The following is an 18607-nucleotide window of genomic DNA, read 5'->3' as shown; positions in this document are numbered from 1 at the left end:
TTTCCTGCGTTTGGAAATCTGGGGGCAGGAGGTCAGGGCGGCCGTGGGTGTGTGCATCTGGGAGACTCCTGCCCGCCCTCTGAGCGCGACACCCAGCAGGCAGCGGAGTGCAGGGCTCGGGGCTGGCGGTCTGGGCCGGGCATGATTGGGGGTTGTCAGGGTAGTACTGGCATTCAAAGCCCTGAAACTGGGTGGATTTCCAAGGAGTGAGTAGATGCAGGAGAGAGAAACTCCACTAGCTCCGCCCTGGAGACGTCCAGGGTTTCTGGACTGGGAGAGGAAGAGCCAGCAAGGGGGGTGGCCAGAGGGTGGGGAGGGAGGGGCAGGTCTGGGAACCCCGGCCGCCTCCGAGGAGGAGAGAGAAGCCCACCACGGAGGGGGACTTCTGTGAAGGCCTTCCGTGGCCTTGGCAGGGGGTTTCTGGTTGCTGCTGTTTCAGAGCTGGGAAGGGAGACCCCGAGCTGACAGAGGAGGGAGCTCGGGGTAGCGTCCGGGACGAGAAGGGTGCAGGTGGCGGCAGCGGGGCAGAGACACTAAGGCGGCAGGGGCCCGGTGGCGCCTGGGCTACCAGCGAAGGGAAGCTGCTGCCACGGAGAGGGCAGGAGGCTGGACTCGCCGGGCTGGGGTTATGCCAGCAAAGAACTCCCTCTGGGAGAGGCGCCGGGGTGAGGGCGTGGGGGAGGTGACGAAGGGGAAGGGCTCTCGGAGGCGAGGCTGCGGAAGTGCGGCCGCGGTTCTGGGGGAGCTGGGGCCGCGGGGAGGAGGCGGGAGGCGTGGGCTTCGGGGCCGGGGGACCAGGGCCCCGCTGGGCAGGGACACGCCCCAGGCGGCCCGCGGACGGCAAAGGCCGAGCGGAGCCCCTGGAGCCCCCTGGAGCCCCTGTCTGTGCCTCAGTCGCCTCGTCTGTAGAACGGAAGCCGACCCCAGAGACTGCCGAGGGGTGAGTGCGGCGGGAAGGGCCGGTCCCCGGGCGCTGCGCGGGCGTCACAAGCCCTGGAGGAGCGTCAGCGCTGCCGCCGAGCAGGGGCCGCCGAGCAGGAAGCGCAGGCGCGCGGGCGGGGCGGAGGCCGCGGGGGGGGGGGGCGCGGGGCCGGGCGGGGCGCTGGGGGTCCGGGTGCCCGGCGGGCGGGCGGCCGGCTCCCTTCCTGCGCGGCTCCCCCAGAGGGCAGTGCAGCATCGCCTGTCGCCCCGCGCACGCCCCGCGCACTCCCCGCGGCGCGGAAGCCGGCTCTTTCTGGAATCCTTCCACCTGCCGGGATTGGATTCTACTCCGAAAGCTCCCGTTTTCCTCCATTCCGGGGTCCCTGGCTCCGGATTTAAAGCATCCAGGGCCCAGCGCGGCCCTGAGCTGCTCTGTGCATGTTGTCTGACGGAGCGTCCACAGCAGCCCCGTGAGGTCCGTACTGCGATCACCTCCGTTTTACAGGGAAGGAAACTGAAGTCCCGAGAGGTCAAGCAACTTGCCCAAGGCCACACAGCTAGGAAGGAAAGGGCTGAGGTTCAAATCAAGGAGGATTTGCTCCCAGAGCTGGGGTTCCAATCCCTCCACTCTGCTGTAGGGGTGCACATGCTCCCTGTTACTGAAACGGGGTCCCTGTCCCCCCTCCCACCCACCTGCTTGTTTCCTTCTTGGCCCTGGCACCATCGGTAATCTTGTAATCTTGATTTGTAGTGGGCTTTACAGCCAGCCCCGCCCCCCAGGCATCAGCTGCAGGACAGGGACCTGGTCTGTGCTTGCGAGGCAGCGTGTGACCACCGCTGACCGTGGTTAGAACTCACACCCTGGACCGGCTGACGGCACGTGTTCACAGGAGGAGAGATCCCCCACTGCGAGCACACGCAGGGCTCCCTCGTCCTTTGGCTCTGCCCCTCCTGCCTCAAGGCACCACTGCTGCGCTGGAAGTTGGAGGAGCAAGGATTCCACCGGGAGGGTGCAGCGCTCACACCTTTCCAGGCCAAACGTCGTGTTCCTGGGAGCTCAGCCCCTGACAAGTCTGAAGAGAGCCATGGGTGGCCCAGGACCACTGTGGCACATCCATGTCCTCGCCATGTCTCCGGCTCCCCCAGGACCTCTACCCTTCCTCTGGGTGGTGGCTGGTCCCCTCCACGGTCCAACTCCCAACGGGGCCCTGCGCCCTGGCAGAGGGCAAGAAGTGAGTGTGCTCAGTTCCACGTGCCCCCCAGAGGCCCAGGGCCAGCTGGGAGAAGGGAGGGGGGAGAGGGGCAGGGACCCCTGGGAAGAAGCAGAAGAAAACAGAAGGTGAGGCTGGGGGAGGGGGAGGAAAGCAGCTGGAAGGATGGAGCGCTCCGGGGAGGGAGAGGTGAGTGCGAGGAGGTGCTGAGGGCCTCAGCAGCTTGGCTCCTGAGTGGATTTATTATTTACAGGATATTAATTGCTAGGAACAGATTGCAGCTGGAAACCCTCTAAGTGCCAGCTAAACGCCTCGGAGCACACCCTATCCGTGTAGGACTGGGAACAAAGCCCCACGTAAACACCTCCTGAGGTGTGGAATCTCTGGGTGACTCAGGGACCGCACATCCAGACACCGGAGTTGTGAAACCTGAATCCCTGAATAGGCTGTGCAACTGTCTCCCGGCCCATGACAGTGGAATGTTGACTTACTGAGCGTGAGTCATCGGCAGCACCTCGGAAAATACCCAAGTCACCCCAATTACTGCTTTATCAACGGCCACCATCGCTCTGTAACCCAACCCAGTGAAACTGGAGAAAAGGCCAGCTGAGCCTGGCCGGGGGCATCAAGCCCTTGGCACAGATGGCCTTCCTGGCAGCAGCCTCCACCGTCATGCCAAGCCACAGGCCCTGTGTGGTCGATGTGTGCAAGGTGTCGGCCCCATTTCACAGCCATGGACAGTGAGGCCCACTGGGGCCAAGGCAGAGAACACTGAAAGAGGAAGGCTGTCTGGAAGAGGCAGTGGCCTCAGACAGCCCAGGGTGGGAGGGTGTGGGGGCAGAGTTGCAGTCAGCCACGTGTCACCCTCTTGGCACAGGGATGGTGACCACCTGTGGGGGTTCTACTCAGCGTGGGCACCTGCCAATGACGACACTTGCGTTATATCACCCACCTTAGCCAGTAGGTGCCCCATTTCTGTTTCAAAGATGGAGAAACTCAGGCACAAGGAGATTGTCACTTGCCTAGGGTCATTCGGCTAACGGGCGGCAGCCCTGGGTCAGACCAGCCCTACCTGACTCCAAGTCCACCCTCTTTCCAGGGTGACCCACTGCCTTTCTGTCCTCCTGACGTGAAGGTGGACAAGCTGAGCAAAGGAACATCCCTGTCTTAGCGGATCCACTCCAGTGCTTGTGTACACATGCGCGTGCACACACACACACAGCCGTGTGCATCCGCAAAGATGTGCCCTGGGAGCATCTGCATGGCCTCCTGCCTCCAAGCCTCTGCAGGCAGTGAGCTGGGCCTGGCCTCGGAGAGCCAGGAGGCCGACTACGGCGGGCCCACCCACGAGCCAGGAGCTCTCCATGCTCTTAATCAGTAAGATATGTTTCTGGAAGAAAAACCACATCAGCATTTTTATTTTCAAGTTCAGACAAGGTTTTTTTTTTTTTTTCCCTTCCCAATTTTCCCTTTGCATGGGTGAGGCTAATCCTCTTGCCTTGACTGGCAGGTCTTTAGACCTCGTCGTGCACGGAAAGGAGCAAAGAATCAGTGACAACAGCACAGGGACTTCTCTCCTTCCTCCCTTTACCAGATGTCAGTAAGAACAGTCTGTAATTACGATGCAGAACGTTTAAACAGTGAGAGCGAATCTGCAGTGGGCCCGACAGACACCTGGGACGTGCGAGGAGGGCTCTGGCCCTTCCCCTGTTTACTCTACAGATTCTCACCTCTCTTCCCAGGGATGTGCCCCGTGGGCTGGGGACAGGTGGTCCACAGGTAGACGCCCCCCCCCCGCCCCGGGGGCGGGGAGGGGAAAGTGCGACACCAGCCCCACCTTGGGAGAAAGATGAACCAGGATATTAAAAGCAGAGGTAAACGGGGTGGGGAAGCGGGGAGTGGGAAGAGGAGGGAGCTGGGGCGTTCCCGGAGGGCCCAGGTGTGGGCCAGGGCTCCCAGAGAAACCGCACAAGCAAAGAAAATGAAGATCGGGAAAAAGCCTCTCTTTCAAGAGGAGGGAAGACTAACCATGGTTACAGAGTAAATATTAGAATTTCCTCCGCTGCTTCGTGCGTTTCGGAGTATATTCAAACTAAAAGTCTCTGCTTCTGGAACTGAGCCTGACATATTTAATAAAAGCGGTGCCAGGGGAGGGGGCAAGTCCTCGCAGTGAGTTTGTTGGGCATATATTTGGAAGCAGCTCCTTCACCTGGGGCAGAACTAACCAGGTGAAGACAGAAAGGCAGCTGCAGGCAGAGCTCCCAGCGTGTGTAACTCCCCGAGGTGACACAGAAAATCCAGTCCGGCAGGGATTCTTCTGGGATTCTCAACAGGGTGACTCTTCTTTGTGGGGCCCGTTCCAGGCATTGCTGGGTGTTTGACACCCCGGTTTCTGCCCAGTAAATGTGAAGGGACATCCCATAGTGGTTGCCAACAACTCAGGCTCCCACGCATTCCCCAGCGCCCCCTGGTGGGGGTAGAGGGTACTGCCAGCTGAGGACTTGGTGGGGGGGAATCAGGTGTGTGTTTGTGTGTGTGCGTGTGCGGTGGGGAGGCGGGGAGGCATGGAGTCGTGAAGGATGGTGGCCAGAAATGAGGGTGTGGAGAGGCAGACAGAGCCTAGCTCAGACTGCCTTGAATGTCATCCTGGGGTGTAAGCCACCCTCTGGGGGAGGGGAAGGACGTGGCCAACTTGCACCTGGGAGAGAGCGCTTTGGCTGCCAGGGGCGGCATGCATAGAGGGCATTAAAATTGAAGACAGAGGCCTGGGAGTTTCTTTGTGGAGAGGCTCAATCACAAGTTCAATTTATTTAGTAGACATAGGGCTGTTTGGATTTTCTATTTCTTTTTGTGTCCATTTTCATATTTCATGTGTTTAACAGAAATAATTTGTTTTCCATTTTGGGAGGGGGCATAAAGTTGTTCATTTTCCCTCATAATCTCTCATTTCCCTTTTAGTGTCTGTAGGAGCTGTAGTGATGCCCCGTCTGTCTTGCTGATGCTAACAGTTTGTGGGTTTTTCCCTTGAGCAGGCTCACCAGCGGTTTATCAACTTTATTGATCTTTTAAAAGAACTAGCTTTTGGCTTCACGGATTTTTTTCTACTGTTTGCCCATTTCCTGTTTTATTGTTATTGTTTCCTTCCTTCTACTTACTTTGTGTTTCATTTGCTCTTCTTTTTCTAGCTTCTTATGGCGGAAACTTAGGTCATTGATTTTAAATCTCTCTTCTAACAAAGCAAAAAGCCTCCAAATTTCCCATAAACACGACTTTAGCTGCGTTTCAAGAATTTTCACATACAGCCAATCCTTGAACAACACGGGTCTGAACCGTGGCAGTTCCATTTATACTGGGATTTTTTTTTTTAAATAAATACTCCAGTACTGCACGATCCTTGGTTGGTTGAATCCACAGATGCAGAACTGTGGATACAGAAGGATGACAGTGGGACTTGAGCATCCGTGGATTTTGGTATCTGAGGTGGGTCCTGGAACCAATGCCCCATGGGTCGTGGATACCAATGGATGACTGTATCATGTTTTACTTATTCAGACATTTTAAATTTGCTTTATAATTTCTTCTTTCACCCACATGTTATTTAGAATTATGCTTTTTAATGTCTAAATATTCAGATATTTTCCAGGTATCTTTTTGTCATGGGTTTTTAACTGTTATGGCCAGAATTTAATTCTGTGTGTGAAATTATACCTATTTTGTATGATTTCAAGCATATAAATACTACATTAGGATAAAATTTTGTGAGTAGAATGAAATGGAAATGCAGATTCCAGAAGAAAAAGTAAAAATATTATTTCCTAACATTAAGAGAAGGCACTTTAATTTTTAAAATGGATTGTTGGGAGCCACATTTTTCTTTTTTTCTTTTTTAACTGAAGTATACTCAGTTACAATGTGTCAATTTCTGGTGTCCAGCACAGTTTCAGTCATCCATATGCATGTGTATATTCATTTTCATATTCTTTTTCATTATAGGCTACTACAAGATATTGCGTATAGCTCCCTGTGCTATACAGAAGTTTGTCTTTTATCTATCTTTACACATAGTAGTTAATATTTGTAAATATCAAATTCCCAATTTATCGTTTACCATCTTTCTCCCCATAACCATAAGATTGTTTACTATGTCTGTGAGTCTGTTTCTGTTTTGTAGGTGAGTTCATTAGTGTCTGCTTTTTCCTTTTTTTAGATTCCACATATGAGTAATATCATATGGTATTTTTCTTTCTCTATTTGGCTTGCTTTGTTTAGAAGGACAATCTCCAGGTCCATCCATATTGCTGCAAATGGCATTATTTTATTCTTTTTCATGGCTGAGTAGTATTCCATTGTATAAATATACCACAACTTTTTCACCCTGTCATCTTTTGATGGACATTTAGGTTGCTTCCATGTCTTGGCTATTGTAAATAGTGCTGCTGTGAACATTGGGGTGCAGGTGTCTTTTTGAATTAGAGTTCCCTCCGGATATATGCCCAGGCGTGGGACTGCTGGGTCACATGGTGAGTCCATTTTCAGTTTGTTGGGAAATCTTCATACTGTTTTCCATAATGGCTGCACCAAACTGCATTCCCACCAATAGTGTAGGTGGGGGAACCACATTTTTCTATATTTCACTCCTATTAAAATCATTTAAAGGAATCATGCAACATTTCTCTTCACAGCATCTCTACTATTTGTTGCAAATTAGATAATTTGTAACTATAAAGACTTAAGGTGAAAAAAGATATCAACTTGAAATGTTGTTGTAGGTTTTTTTCAAAGTTATTTTAGGGAAATGCGAACAAAAAGTTTGAAGACAACTGAGCTAAATATGACTAAGAGGGTATCTGGAATTGCAGAATTTTTTTAAGGTGAGTGAAAGTTGGGCCTGTTGGAAAGGAAGCAAGAAGGAAGGAGAGGCTGCAGGTATGAGAGGACCGCCTGATCCTGAGATCCCCGTGGGGTGGAATGGATGGCGTGTGTGGAGGGACCCAGGTGGGACAGAGGAACAGGTGGGTGCAGGAAGGCTTGCGGTCTGGTAGTGAGAAATGTTGGGAGTTCCTGGGCCCTGAAGAAGCAGAAAGTGAGGGGAGGTGGTGGGGCCGAACGTTGGCGAGAATGAAGGTTTGCAGAGCCGCCATGGGTCCAGGGTGCCGACAGTAGTGTGCATGTAGTGAGATGGGACACCGCTGACGCTCTCTCACAGGACTAGGTGTCCCTCTGGGCACTTATCACAGCTGCACCTGCGCTTTTTTAATGATCTGATTAACATCTATCTCCCTCAGCAAACTGGGAGCGGCATGTGGGCCGCTGTCTGTCTAGTCCCAGCACCCAGCCCAGTGTCCGGCTGCCTGTTGAAGGGAGGGACGGCTGACAAGGTGTCGGTGTCATCAGAGCACAGCCCTGTGAAAGTCACAATGAGCCCTGGTGACTGTTTCTGAGATGGCAGCTGCTTTGCGAAGGTACCAGATTCACCTCCCTTCCCTGGCACCTCTCCTGAGTCAGTGGTCCCAACACATGGAACGATCTAGGGGATGGCTACAAAACCCAGGGGTTAATGGAAGGTGCAGATTAAGGTGAACCTAAGTCCCTGGAAGGCTTCCTGGAGGAGGAGAGTGTTATGGTGACTTGAGAACATGGGCAGGACTCAGGAGGACAGTGAGAGGAAGGACCCACACGCCTCCCGTGGGAGGAGGCGGGGGGGGGGGCTGGAGCCTGGCTCCGCCCTCTGCTGCCAGAGCGATGCCCGGCTCTGCTCCTGGCACCCACCCCGCGGGCGCCCCGGGGGGACCACACCCACCCCACGGGTGCCCCGGGAGGACCGCTGCCGTTTGCTGAGCACCCTGTAAGAGCAAACTCAGAACTGGGGACGGCTCCTCGGTTCACAGCTTCCCGCTCTACCTGGCTGCCTCCTGGGCCCTGTGCCGTTGGTTTGCCTCATGTAACGCACCTGCAGCCGCCAGGGTGAGGATCTCCTGCTGGGGGCTCCCCGCCGTCTCAGGCCGTGGCCCAGACTTCTCTGGGAGACACATGAGGACTCTGCAACAGGTGACCCTTCAGCATCGGTGAAGCAGGAATAAGTTCCCAGAGGTGCTCCTTCCTGGCTCCAGGCTGGTGCACACACACACTGGCTCCCTCTCAGAACAGCCTTCCAGCCCACGCCCACTGTGAGCTGCCGCCAGAAGCCTCCTCCAGGAAGCCTTCTCTGAACACCCTTCTGCTCCCATGGTCGCTCTGGGCCCGGAGCTGTAGCTCCCTTGCTCACACGTCTGCCGAGGACAAGGGCCGAAGCGTCTCATGGCTTCTGCCTTCCGCAGATGCTCAGCGCTGAGCTTGCCGTAATGCAACACCAGACGGGTGGCTTAAACCGCAGAAATCCATTCTCTTCTGTCTGGGATTGAGGTGTCGGCAGGGTGGGTCCCCTGCGGCCTCTCTCCTGGGCTTGCGGCGGCCGCCCTCTTGTGTGACCGTCCTTCTGTGCACACGTGCCCCTGGGGTCGGTGTGTCTACATTTCCTCCTCTCACATGGACACTCCCGTTAGACTGGACTAGGGCCCACCCAAACGGCCTCACTCTATTGAAATCACCTCTTTAAAGGGCTTATCTCCAATACAGCCACATTCTGAGGTGCTGGGAGTCATGGCTTCAACATCGAGTGTGGGGGTGGCGGCTGATTCACCCCTAATGGTGCCAGATCCACAAGGGACAGCAGACACCGTCCCTGCTCTTACTGACCTCCTAGTCCGGCGGGGATGCAGACGGTCAAACAAAAAGCTACCCTGGGCCGGGTGGGCAGCAGTGCCAGCTAAGGGTCCCTTGCCCACTGGCCCAGCTGCTGCAGCCCCTCCCCCGCCACGCCGACTCCCTCCCACCCCACCCTCCCGCAGCAGTCAGGGTCCATGGCGACAAGGCCCTGGCACGTCCCACTCCTGGACCCTCAGATAGGGTGATGGTTCATGCTGCGTCAACGTGACTGGGCCTCGGCGTGCCCAGACAAGGGGTCAGACATGACTCGGGGTGTGTCTGGGCGGGTGACTCACGCTGGAACCGGCAGTCTGAGTAAGGGAAGCAGGTGGCCCTCCCCCCTCCCCAGGGAGGGTGGGCCCCGTCCACTCGCTTGAAAGGCCCGAATAGAACAAAGAGGGCTTCTTCCCCACCGGGTGCCTCGAGCTGGGACACGGGAGCTGGGACACGGGTTTTTTCCAGGCTTTGGACTTGAGGTGAAAGCGGCTCTTTCTGGGAGTCGAGCTTGCCGGCGTCCGGGCCGGACCTTACAGCCCCGGCCCTGCTGGGCCCCCCGCATGCCGCCCGCAGATCCTGGGGCCTGTGAGCCTTCGCGATGCGGGTGCCGACTCCTTCAGTTCACCTCCTCCTGCGCGCGCAGGCATCCTCTGGTTCTGTTTCTCTGGATGACCTGGAAGCAAAGGTGCCGCACCCGCCTTGCCATTTTACAGACAGAAAGACTAAGGCTCACAGGGACCTACCCCAGGGCATGGAGGCTCCCTCGCTCCTTTCCTGAGCCCCAGGCCTGCACCTGCGGCTTCCTCCCAGCCCCCAGGAGAGCGAGCCGCTCCCTGGGTAAGTCCGTCCTGCCAGGCCCTGGCCTGGCCACAGCGCATGCACATGTATTTCCACCAAGGGCTTCCAAAGCCCCCTGCTGCAGGGCCCTTTACTGAAGGGAAGGCGCTCCAGGCCCCACACCCTCTTCCCTCTCTGCTCCACGGCCCCCTGGCCTCCTGCTCAGCTCTGGAATCCTGTGACGGGTGGGCTCCCTCGGGTCTCCCCCCTGACGCCTTCCCCGGGTGCAGCATCACACATGCATCCCCGGACTTCCTTATCCTTTAGGACATTTAAGCCCAATGCATCTGCCCAGACAGCCCTCGGCCTGCACAAGGGGGCTGGGAGGTGCAACCCAGCCCCTCTAGCAACCATGCAGGGCTTGACATCACAACTCTGGGTGTTGTGACAGCTCCGGCCAAGTGTCCCCATCACCCACACTTCCTTCTTCTTGTGGTCAGGGACCCACGCACGGCCACCCAACTAGACACCATGTGGCCCAGCTCCACGCAGGACTAGATGTGGCTGTGGGGCTAAATCCTCGCCCGCAGGAGGGAGTAAGAGATGGGTGCAGACCGCTTGCTTTGAGGGAAAGTGCCTGCCCTCCACTCTTCTCCTTCCCAAAGGCAAGAAATAGTCACCCAACTTCAACTGTGCACACAGAGGTGACACCCCAGGAGACGGCAGAGCAGCAAGGCATGGGGGAGCCGGGCTCCTGCTGAGCCCTGGGCTCTTGGTACCCGCCCCCTCTTGTCTGTCTGCCTCCAATAACAGGCCATGTATCCTGTGAAGAGAAGGAAGCTTCACTCCGGCCGGGCCGCCGTATCTGGGGGTCTCTCTATATAGCAGCTCAACTTGCACCCAGGTGAGCAGGTGAGATTTTTTCTGTGTGGAATATAAAATACAGAAAAGGATACAAAACTTAAGGGTACAGCTCAGTGAATTATCACACAGTGAACACACCGTGCAGCCACTATCTGACGTTTCGTCTGATCTGCTTATGAACTTTATGGAAATAGTCACACAGCCGTCATCGGCGTGTGGCTTCCTTACTCGACACTGGCAGCCTCACCCGCTGAGAGCGACTGAGGTCACTGCCGGAGCCCCATGCCTCGAGTGTATCACCACCGCTCTCACCAGGACACTGCCGGTGACACTTGGGCTGTTTCCATGTCCCGGCTGTCACAAATAACGCACACTCCTGCCTCATCTGTGTCTCTGGGTTCACGTACGCGTAGATTTCTGTGAGGTATGATCCCTGCGGTGGAATTGCTGGGTCATACGACGTGCTTATCTTCAAATTTAGCAGCCAAGGAACGCCAGACTGCTTCCCTAAGTGGTTACGGGCGGCACCGACTCCCACTCCCGCGGCGGGGTTTGAGCTCTGTCTGCCCTACATCCTCATCAGCGGAGCACATGGCATTGCTGGTCTTTTTATTTTAAGTGCTCTGGCAGGCAGTCGTGGCGTTTCATCATGGTTTCGGTTTTCATTTCCGCGATTACTAATGAGATTAAGTACTTTTTCCTGTGTCTGCTGGTGAAATGGTGTCTTCTGGGTGAAGTGCCTGTTCAAGTCTTGTCCCCATTTCTTCCAACTTTTTAATTGATACGTAGTTCTTTACATAGTGGGGATATGAACCCTCTGTCAATCACAGACGTTTCAAACAGCTCCTTCCATTGCCTTTTCACTCTCTTAACAATGACTAAATTTTTAATAAAGCCCATTTTAATACTTTTGTCACATGGTTAAGAAATCTTACCCTAAGGTTGTAAGGCTCTATTTTCTAGAATTTGTTAGCATTTTTGCTTTTTCATATTCAGATTTACACTCTGTCTAGGAATTGGTATTTTTATATGGTACAAGGTAGGGGCCAAGTGTCCTTTAACCTCTACAGATGTTCAGCCGTCTCAGCAGGACGTGTTGAAGAGCTGATCCTTCCCCGCCGTGCTCTGCAAGCCGTTTAAAGAGTGCACCCAGTGTCCACAGGTGAGGGTGTTCCTGGACTCTGCTCTGTCTCCTTGCTCTGTGTACTTACCCTTGGGCCAATGCCACGCTTTTTAAGGAATCTTACCCATCATTCTTCTTTCAGGGAGTCCTGGCTGTTCTTGGCTTTTTAAATTTCCTTATCCATTTTAGAATTTACTTAAAATACTTAGTTTCTAAATGTTTGTTGCTGGTATGTAGAAATTTAGCAGAGCTTTGCATACTAACCTGGTATTCAGTAACCTCCCTGTATTCGTTTATTTGTTCTGATACTTTATGCACAGGCTTCTGCATTAGCCACATAAGCGATCCCGTCCGAGTTCTTCCTTCCGATGATTACCCTCCCCCCTCCGTTTTTGGATGTACTTTGTTGGCTGTTTTAGCTTCCCAACGTCAGGGTGAGTGTAAGTGCTGAATTGTGACTAACCTTGCCTTAAGGTCAAGAGGAAACATTTCAACATTTCTTAATCCAGTTTGCTATTAGCTGAGGGAGTTTCTGTAGATAATTCTCTATCAGAATAAGGAAACTCCCCTCTACTCCTAATTTGCCAAGACGTTTTAATAATATGATTGGATGTTGAATTTCACTGTAAATTTTTTTCTCTGCATGAGTTGTGACTTTATTTTTTTTTCCTTTTAGGGAGGAGGTAATTAAGTTTCTTTCTTTTTTTAATTTTAGAGGAGGTTCTGGGGATTGAACCCAGGACCTCCTGCATGCTAAGCATGTGCTCTACCACACGAGCTACACCCTCCCCGATTTTAATTTGTTACTGCAGTGACATTTACTACTTTAAAAAAATGTTAAACCAGTGTTGCATCCCTGAAATATACAGTTTGTTTCTGACGTGTTTAGGGTCTTTGGTCTATGTTCATGCATGAGACTGGCCTTGCCTTTTCTTTTCTCCTAATAAACTTTTCAGGTTTTGAAATCAAAATTATTCTGGCTGTGTAAAGGGTTGTGGTGTCCCCTCTTTTCCTGGAGGAGTGTGTGTGGGGTTAGCTGTGCTTCTAAAATTTGCTGGTAGAACTTGCTGCTGAGGCTTTGTGAGCCTGGAGTCTCCTCTGTGGAAGTTTTAAAGATTAAATATTTAAAGTAAGATATTTCATTTTGTGTGTTTTGGTTTTTTTTTTTAAAGGAATCTATCCATGTCCCCTCAACGTTCAAATTCATTAACATAAAATAATCACAATATTCTTTTACGGACTTTTAACGTCCACAAGCTCTGAAGTGACCGTGGTTTTCTGGGGGCGCTGTTTTCTGCGTTGGCCTCAGCACAGCTTTCTCAATTTAATGTATTTTTCAAAGAACCAATTTCTGGCTTAATTTCTTTTTGTATTTTTTTTAAATATTGTGATTGTTTCCTGTTTAATTATTTTCTGGTGTCCTATGTATTCCTTTATTTCCCTTCAATTGTGGCTTTAGGGTTCTTTTCATAACTGCTAAAGATAATGCCTAGGTTATTGGTTTTCCGCCATCCTTTCTCACATGTGCATTGAAGGCAGTGAATCTCCATCTAAGCATGGCTTTCGTGCAGCCACAATCTTTGATGTGCAGCATCTTCATGAACAGTCAGTTAAGAGTATTTCCTAGTTTCCATTTCTTCATTTGGACCCTTAGGCATTTGAGAAACAGTTTCTTTTCTTAAGTTGTGGGGACCTTCCAGCTGTCTTCTTGGCACTGACATGCAGCTAGCTGAAATGGTACGGAACCTCTACCCTGATTTAGGATCGGAATAGGCTACGTATGACCCTGATCCTCTGAACTCTGCTGAGACTTAACAGCACAGCAAAAGGACCGGTTTCGGTAAACGGTTCCACATATATTTTAGAATGTGTGTTCTGCACTTGTCGAATGTAATGTTCTATACGTGGCAAATACGGGCAATCTCACAACTGCACTGATATAATGTTTACTGTCCTCACGGACGATTAGTGTCCGCCCAGCTCATCAGCCACTAAGAGAGGACAGACCCCTGCACGTTGATCGTGTGAGGACTGCAGCCCGTGATGCAGATCGTGGCATGGACACCCACACGTGGTGGTCTCCAGGGGGCTGGCTGGGAGCAGAGGACGGCCGAGGCCCCGGAGTGGGGGTGGGGGAGACAGACAGGCAGACAGACAGGCAGACAGACCCGCCCCTGGAAGCGCACGCAGCTCCTTCCCTCTGCTGCTCACAACCCCTGCTTCCAGGAAAGAGTCTTCGAAGGAAGTGGTGACTGGGTGAATTTTCCCTCGCTGCTGCCTTCTTGGTGACATTTTCAACTTAAGGCTTAGTTTTGACTTTCAGGTGTTATTACCAAAACTGCAACACTCACCTTTTCCTCTTAGGCTGTAAATACGGACCTCAGACCATGTCACTGTGCCCATGTCTCTTAGTGGTTCATTTCAGATACTTTCAACTCATCTCCCTTTCATTGACTCCTCTCCTGTGGCTGAACGCAACCACTGATTTCTTCATTTCAGTTACGTTTTCTTTGGTTCCTGAGTTTTCATTCAACCCCCTTCACAGTGTGTCCCGTCTTCTGCTGACATCTTCCCTGTCAATTTTCAGTCTTGTCTTTCGTCTCTTGAAACGTTTTCAACACAGTCACGTTAAGTTTCTGTCTGTTAACTCCGTTCTCTGCTGCCCCTCCACGTTTCTTTTGTTCGTTGCCACGTTGATTTCTTCTGATTTCCCTGTCATGCTGTCTCCTCTCCTCAGGGCACTTTTGACTGAGTGCTAGAGAACATGCAGGAAAAGTTATACAAATACTCTGAGACCTAACACGATGTTATCTTTTTCCAGAGGGGATTTGAGTCGTCAGGAACCTGGGGCGGCAGTGCTCCGGACGCTGGATGGCAGGGCTCACCCCGGTCACTGAGACTCAGTGTCTGGGAGAAGCTACTTCGGCTCCACTATTGTTCTTCCCAGGCAGCCCCCTGGGGCCCCGGCCTAGAGAGAGGGAGGTCTGCCAGGCAGCGGTCGGTCACCTGGGCCCCTCTGGCTGTGACACACACGACTCGCAGCCTCTTTGCTTCTTCTCTGGTGAGAGAGCAGCCCAGACACCAGCCCGGTGACTTTTCACTCTGTCTTGTTCTCCCCCTGGTACCTTCAAATAGTAGCTTTCAAATAGTTTGGCTTGCTCTTTATCTGTCTTCGGGGAGTTGTGTTCAGAATCACCTCGTTAATCTTATCACTGGGTTTGGAAGTGCCCTCTCCTTTTCTAACACACGTACTCTCGTAATTCATGCCAAATCTTCTTTAGCCCCTTAATCTTGTCTTCCTTCTCTGACCCCCCAAGGTCTGCAACCTGAAGTGCAGACAAAGCTCTTCTGCACCAGGATGTTCCCTGCAACACTGATCACGATGAGAAATACAACCCGGAAGGCCCAGTGGTAACAGGATGGTTAGGGCCACAGTAGGACGTTTCAATGATGCAGCCATTGAAACGTGTATTTGTGAGATTTGGAAAAATTTTACGGTAGTGTTAAGTGTAGGCTGTCATGTGAGCCGTATGTTCCATTCGGCCCATAGCTTCAAATATTATTTACACGTGAAAACAGTGACTCCAAACATGTACCTCCAGTACCGACCAGACAAAACACACCTCGGATTCTTCTTCACATCAAACTTCTCCACCTTAGGGAGAGCCTGACCATTTCCCCAGCTGTGTGAGGAAATCCGAGGAGTTACTCTTGGTAACACACTCCCCTCCTCAACGACTGATCCAACACAGATCAACTCAAATCCCTGCCTCCACCTACACGGCCACCACGCTCGGCCAAGCCACCCTCATCCACAGCCCGAGACCCGGGAGGTGGGTCTTCTCACCCCTCCGCTGAACGCGGTCAGCACCTTCCCAACGCACTTGGAGGGAAACGCAAATTCCTGCATGATCTGCCTCCTGGTCCCCCCGCCCGCTGCCCCCATGGCCCTAGACCGTGTGAAGCCCACCCGGCCTCTGGCCTCTGTGCCTGGTGCTCCCCCAGCTCTTGGCACAGTCGGCACCTTTTCAACCTTCTGGCCTCGGGTCAGGTGTGGCCGCCTCAGGATGGACACTCTGCTCCCGTCCATATTCTGACCTTGTTTATTTTCTTCATGCTGTTTTCTCCAGTATGTGATGTTGTTTTTATGTCTGTTTATTTGTTAATTTTCTGCCATTCTCATCAGAACATAAGCTTCATGACAGCATGACTGTGTCTCTCGTTTACTGCTGTATCCCCAGGATCTGCCGGTACACTGCTCCAGGAGGAAACTGAGGCTCAGAGTGGTTAAGCAACCTGCTCAAGGCCACACAGCCAGCAAGAAGTGGGGCTGAGATTCTCCCCACGAAGCTCCCCTTGCTCTACGTCCAGAGCCACAGTTCAGGCGTATCTGCTACACTGACCTCCAGAGAAAGAAGCCAAGTTTGTTCTCTCATTCTTTCCCTTCTAACCAACCATGGCAATTAATCATTAAGCATTTACTGCTCTGGGACCCCAGGCATTAACCTCTGCGACTCAACTTTCTCATCCGTATAATGGGGTTAATACTGTGCAATGGCTGTGAGCATTAAATGATTAATATGGTTAAAGTGCTCCACACATTGCCTGGCACCCAGGAAGCATTACATAAGTATCTGCTAAAGAAGTGAAGTGCATTTCGTGAGTGCCTACTGGACGCCCAGGGCTGCGGGGACGGGGCCCGCACAGTGCAGTGTCTGTGCGCCCCCAACAGACGCGCTCCCGTTGGACACATGACGAAGGTCTCGGAGGCTTAACAGCGCCTGCTGCAGCAGTGAGCACTGGCCTCAGTGAATGCACCACGTGTCAGGCCGCAGCCTAAGCATGCCAATACATTCACTTATCTTCATCCTCATGGATTCCTGCAGGTTGGTGGTTTCGTAAGCCCCATTTCAGTGATGAGGAAATGGAGGCACAGAACTTACAGAATCTGCCCAGAGTCACAGGTGAAAGAGGGGGGCCTGGAACCCCGGCACTCACTTCAGAGCTTCTGCTCCCAACCACAAGCTTTACAAAGTGGTGGGAAAAGGAAAAAAAAAAAAAGTGGTGGTAAAAATTATACCCACGCTAGAAAACACCACATAAGCTCTTGCTTAACTGAAGTAACAGAAGCATAATTTCATGTGTAAATGGAGAATGTGCATTATATTGTTTTAATAAGAAGAAACGTTTAACTTAATGCTTAACTTAAGGTTTCAAATAAGCCAGTATAAACAATTATCAAAACCTTCAAAAAGTCATTTCCAGTAACACAGTAATTGTCTTTGGTTGTGACGAAGAAAGTCTGATGAATGAGTTAACACCGGAACCATTACATTTACAGAAAAAGCTTACCTTTAAAATTCACGTAAGTTAGAGATGGCAAATCAAATTTATATTGTAAAGTGCCACCTAAATAACATTTGACCTGAAAAACCCAAATAAACATATTAAAATGTGTAGGGAAGGAAAAAAGAGATATTCTATCATATAAACACAAGGGGAATGATGTGAATTTTGAAAAACAAAGTTCTTAATTGATTTTCCATATTCAGGCGACTGTAGTTGAGGCGGTCAGAACCTTGGACAGCACCAAGAGGGTTTCTCCTCCCAAGGGCCGGTTTTGTAGTAGATCCTAAATGTTAAGGTCCTTCTTTCACTCCTCTGCACCACAGAATTGTCTTAACTTTACTGCCTCCCATATATAAATGAATTCTTTTATGTGCAGAACTTACTGACGATGAAATATGTATGTTTAGAGTAGGCCACATTTGTCCCAACATCTGTTTACTCATTCATAGGATCATTGCTCATATAACTAACAGAAACTGAAGGACACTATAAAACCATTTAAGTAGCATTTAAGTTCCAGCATTGCCGTAACGGCAGCACATCAGTGCCTTCAGAAATTAATGGACACAAGATATACATACATAAAATCTTAATTTTTGATTAAAAGTTTACTAATTGGCAGCCCAAATGACCTCAGTCATCCCTCTACATTCCATTTTGCAAGGCCGCTAACTTTTAGCACTTTCCAAAGCATGGTGGTTAGAGGCAGAAGCTACTGAACAAAAATGCATCCAGCATTAGCTTCCCAAGAAAACCAACCCACGAGATGTATTAATATGGACATACGGACAAACTCTAACAGTCTGTTACTCAAATTGTGAAAATAAATATTTTTGAAATAATAACATCCATTGTTAAGGTTTTCAAAAACATCATTCTGCAAATACTCAGACTGAATGTCAAACAGAAGTCTTTCTCTGCTTTTAAAATAAAGAGACCAAAAAAGTGAACCGCTTTGTCTGTCTGCTCTTGAAAGCAGTAATACGGTCACAAAACTTGCTGTGACCATTCTGTCTCTTTACAAACTTTGTAAGGCTGGCCTGCCTTTTTTTTATTCTCCTTCTAAATGGCTGATTGAGGTGGTGCTTTAATCCTCTGCAGCATGTAAAACAAGGTTCTCAGAAGCTCCAAGTCCGCTGGCAGAGGACAGGGGAGCAGTTGTGCTCCAGAATTAATCTGTCCAAAGGCATCAAAAGCGGCCACAATGCCGCCATCAGCATGTTTTCACTGTGCAAGCCCCACATTTCCTATTTAGAAAACACATAACCATCACCCCATTCTGTGTTCTCACAAGGCCGCCTTTTATTTATTCGTGTTTGTTATTATGTGGCTTAGCCCGGCACGTTTGTGTGATGCCACTGGTGTGCATACATCCATTGAGAGAGGGAGAAAAAAGAAGAGTCTACTGCAAACTTGTTAAGAGGAAAAAGGGACTCCCACTGCTTTCCCCCTTTGGCCAGGCTACCACTCAGAGCACAGCGCTTTAACTCATTGTGGCCCAGAGAACGACTGTGTGCATTCTGAATTTTGCAAAGGATTCTTTATGGACGAATCAACGTGCCTCACACACGACCACAAGCCTAGAAGCGCACGTGTCTTCAGTCGCACAGAGGACACTGGG

The 18607-nt window shown here is 51.3% G+C and overlaps 2 long non-coding RNA genes across 5 annotated transcripts; both read left to right on the top strand.

The window, feature by feature from the left end:
* The first annotated feature begins 355 nt into the window (after nucleotides 1-355).
* LOC140700309 (uncharacterized) lies at nucleotides 356-5084 on the top strand. Its single transcript, XR_012078714.1, has 3 exons — nucleotides 356-940; nucleotides 1673-2153; nucleotides 2386-5084. It is a non-coding gene; the product is annotated as an uncharacterized lncRNA (long non-coding RNA).
* Nucleotides 5085-5918: 834 nt separating this feature from the next.
* Nucleotides 5919-17816, top strand: LOC140700310 (uncharacterized). Of its 4 annotated transcripts, none has more exons than XR_012078717.1 (6): nucleotides 5919-7594; nucleotides 10464-10562; nucleotides 11585-11676; nucleotides 11958-12071; nucleotides 15298-15470; nucleotides 15879-17816. It is a non-coding gene; the product is annotated as an uncharacterized lncRNA (long non-coding RNA). The 4 variants fall into 4 exon arrangements; XR_012078716.1 differs by lacking the exon at nucleotides 15298-15470 and adding an exon at nucleotides 14459-14698; XR_012078715.1 differs by having other exon boundaries at nucleotides 14459-15470.
* Nucleotides 17817-18607: the final 791 nt, after the last annotated feature.

This window comes from Vicugna pacos, chromosome 12 (assembly GCF_048564905.1).
Source record: "Vicugna pacos chromosome 12, VicPac4, whole genome shotgun sequence".
Taxonomy (NCBI): domain Eukaryota; kingdom Metazoa; phylum Chordata; class Mammalia; order Artiodactyla; family Camelidae; genus Vicugna; species Vicugna pacos.
The sequence above is the reverse complement of the archived record's forward strand: the minus strand, read 5'-3'. Positions and strand labels throughout refer to the sequence as shown.